A 4,101-nucleotide genomic window follows, 5' to 3' on the forward strand; every position below is an offset into this window, starting at 1 on the left:
TAAGCTGGGCCCAAGCAGGTTCCCCTGAGGGAGCTGCCACAGGGGGCTGCGCATGTGTTTTTATACATTGTAGGCATAACCCCTCTACAAGCTGGGGTACGCCCGCTCTGCAACGCGTGCAGGACACCAATATAGGGGCCCATGTGTCGTCACCGCTTTCCTCTGACATTGTACAAGAGGCAGCTGACTGTAACAATTAACACAATATACTTTCTGACAGGCAGTGAAAGTGTTAAGACAATATGAGACACAGCACACAGACAGGGCATACAATGCAAAATAAAAAACCTGGCACTGAGCTCCGCAAAGCACTAAGGCCGGCAGGAGCATAAATTACTGTAACCTGGTATCCTTGAAGGAGAGGTACAGGGGGGATTTGCCCAGATGGCCCGGCCGTGAAGAGATGGAACTCCAGACTGGCAGAAAGCTCTCTGTGTCCTTCCAACACTTGCAGCAGGCAGGCAGGAAGAGATCAGGGCTGGAAACCCCGTGGGTACATCCTAGCTCCTGTCTCCGGGGGAGGGGCTGTGTGAGGAGAGGCTCCCTCCCCCTGCTAGCAAATGGCCACTGGGAATATATGACTCATGTGGCGCCGGTAAAATGGCGGGGATCCGGCGCTTGCCGGGCGGCCCCGCGTACCGACGCCACTGCCCACACTCAACATCTCCCTGGTGGTCCAGCGGGACAGAGCGCTCAACACTTTTGAAAAGGCGGCGGTTCTGCCGCTTGCTAGTGCAGCCCGGCGATCCCCCTTTCGCCGGGCTGCTCAGCCGCCATTAACCATGCGCGCGCGCGCTCCCAGCGGGGAGCGCGTTACCTGTAAGCGGCTCACCGCTGTTGTCCCGGTCCCCGTTGCGGCTGTGCTCTCCAGTGCTCTAGAGCCAGCCGAACACCTCCGCTTGTGGAAACCACGTGGGTGGTGTTGGGCTGCCGGGTCCCGGGTGATGGAGCGCAGTGCAGGGGTCTAACAGACCCCCGGCGCTGCTGCTCTGTCACTGACTCCGGTCAGTGTAAAAATCAGAATTAAAAAAAAAAAAAATTAAAAGAAGTTTTATGCTGCTATTAAAGCAGCACCTTTCTAATGCGTGTTGGCTCCTGCCAGCACGATAAAAACTGACTAGCCTGGGAGGCGGGGTATAGGAGGTGAGAGCCCAGGGGCTGTCTCTGAGCAGCCCAGAAGTTTAACCTTTCTGGTGCTGGATTGGTCGTGACGTCACTCCTAGACCCAATGTTATCCCTGGGGCCCCTGACGTCTACCGCTGAAGAAAGGTCTTATCCAGTGTGGTATGGATGCAGGTGAGGAAGACGAGAAGTCAGCCTCCCGCTTGGGGTTCCCCCTGTGGAGGGGCTGTTATGCAGGTGGTTGCCGGGATTGGCAGGAGCCTGTAGCAGCCCATGCTTGGGCTTGCCTTAATGGCCTGATTGGTCCTAGAATAGGGCTAATCTCAGGCTTTCCTTTTTGAGGTAAAGCCGTGGATAGACACGCCATTTTGGTAGCTGTCAGAGAGGCCACAAACTTGTTAAGGCCTTTCCCCAAATGAATTCTTACCCTTAAAAAGGTAAAAGTTCCAAGGTCTACCAGGAATCCAGGTCCACTTTCCCTGTATTGGGCAAAGGATACGGCTGGCCTGAATGAAGCTGGTGGATGTCTGGGCAGCGACAGTGTCAGCCTCTGATATAGCTCCTATGTATATATAGATATAAATATCTATGTATATATATATATATGTATATAATGCTGCTTGTTTAATGTGAAGTACACATAACTTCGCATCCTCAGAGGAGTCTTCTAGGACGTGTATAAAGTGGCTTTAGCCATGTCAACAGAGGTCCTTCCCAGTGAATGGGGATATGGCCCTTAAGGAATGTTTCAAACACCTTGGTAGGGTCTTTTAATATCAATCCTGAAGTGACCAACAGTATTGAAGGATACCTTAGAATAAACCAAGGGATTAGTCGTGGTTCACAAACCTGATTAGCCCCTTAAACTCCTGACTACCATCAAGTGGTCTGAATGAGGGCATTAGGGTTAGTTTCTGCTTTTATTAAAAACCATCTCTGGTTTTAGCAGTAGGTTCAGGCTTCACCAAGTCTGACATTAACACCTCACGGATTGCATGAGTGAGAGCTGCCACATCAGTTGTCCCTGCTTTGAAGCAGGAGTGCTGTAGGCATAGCATCATCATATTGTCATTATGAATATTGATGACATCCTCAGCATTAACATTATTTTCCCCTTATGATCTGTGTCAACCTGTGCTACAGAAAGCAATTGTTAACAGAAACCTATTAGGTAGTGCAGCATCAGGTAGCAGGTGTTGCCTAGCTACCGAAAACTGCTGCCAGATCTGCACAGAGGTAGACAGGGCCTCCAACCAAGGTGGAGGGGGCTGGACTACAGAGGGTGCAGTAGGGGGTCAAAGGCAATCCAATAGGTTGCCTAGTAACTGTTGTTCAGCTGCCCAGGGAGGTTGTGGGAAACCCCCGTGGCAGAGGACTGGCCAGGGGGGGGGGATAAAGTGAATAACACATAACCCGTCCTGGAAGACATCCTGTTAGACAGGCCTGCAGCACAGCTCTTGCAGGACAGGAGCTTTGTAAACTCTGTCTGGTTGTACCCCCGTTTGGATATAATGCAAACAAACCCAAAGTGGGGGGTTACAGTGCACAATAGGTATATACCACAGAGGAAAACCTAGAGTGATATCACTGAGTGTATGTGACCCTAGAGGATTAAACCTCTGTCATCCTCCTCAGAAGATGAGAGAAATACAGTGGACAGTGCAGAAGTACTGACAGAAAGTGAAAGTAAAAGAACTAGCACATTGCAGTCACATACACAAGCATTTACATACAGCCATTTTACAGCCTATAAATGCTGTCACACCCTGTATCAACCGCTTGAACTCTAATGGAGTAAGGGGGATTTAGGGTGTCTGTGAAAGCAATCACTTAGTCAGTGAACGGTTTCACAGGGGAGACTGTGCCCTCTCTCTGGAAGACTACTGTGCCTGTGGGAATGGCGCTGGTCTGAGAGAAGGGGGGGCGGGCACAGGGTTAATGCAGCTAACTGAGCGGCTATCTCCGAGGAGAATGGCGCCAAAGCTGGGGGAGGGACTGCAGGCTACGCGCCACCTCCCCTTGCTGGTCTTCCCCCACCAGGTAAAAAGGAGCCTTGTAAAATGGATGTCCCCCACATCCTGGCCTGCGCTCCGGTCCCCGGTGGTCTAGTGGAGTCCCTGACTCGAAGGCCAGTGTCCACGCCAGCTGCTGCGGCTGTCTCCCACAGCGCGCAGCATGGCAGCGGTTTGTGCTCTCTAAGAGAGCCTTACCTTCTCCTGGACGCCGGCCACGCTGCCTGGAGGAGATTCCGCGGTGCTAGGCGCTGTCTCCCCTCCGCCGGGCTACCCCGCTTGACCGAGGTCGTGGGGGAATGTCGGCACCGGCAGGAGTGATGCGGCTGCTCGCGCCGCCGTCAGATGATTGACGGCGGTGAGCAGCCTCAGCCGCAAAGCGGCTCAGCCTCTTAGGCGGCAGATTCAAAGTGTAAAAATAAATAAAAGTAAAAAATATAGCAGCTTCTTATGGGATTACCTCAGTGAGGTAATCCCTGCTGATAAAAGGTGCGTCTGCTTCCTGCAGGCACCAAACAAAAACTGAGCTGTGTGAGCCTGGAGGCGGGGTTATAGGGGAGAGGGCCGGGCATCCTGGGAAATCTTAAGAAGCTTCGCTGATTGGTGCCTCGGACCCCCTGGATCCACCTACAACCCCGATGTCCCCTGTGGGACCCATGGACCCTGAAAAGGAAATGGACATTTCACTTTCACATATTTAGATTTGCCCTTGGCGTACCTGTATGTGCAGGTGTACCGGTGTATGGCCACTAGGTGACAGTATGGAGTTTAGATTACCACCTACCATTGAATTACCTCCACCATGTCATGTCATGTCATTGTATGCTCAGCCTTGTGCTATGTAAGGGGCTGCCTGCTTTGTACAGAGAAAAACATGGACTTTTACCTCTGCAACACTGTAATATACTACTACCTACCGGCCATTGTCACATAACAACGTTCCATTACAATATAATGACATCACAGC

This window comes from Crinia signifera, chromosome 9, assembly GCF_055691185.1.
Source record: "Crinia signifera chromosome 9, ASM5569118v1, whole genome shotgun sequence".
NCBI classification, from domain to species: Eukaryota; Metazoa; Chordata; class Amphibia; order Anura; family Myobatrachidae; genus Crinia; species Crinia signifera.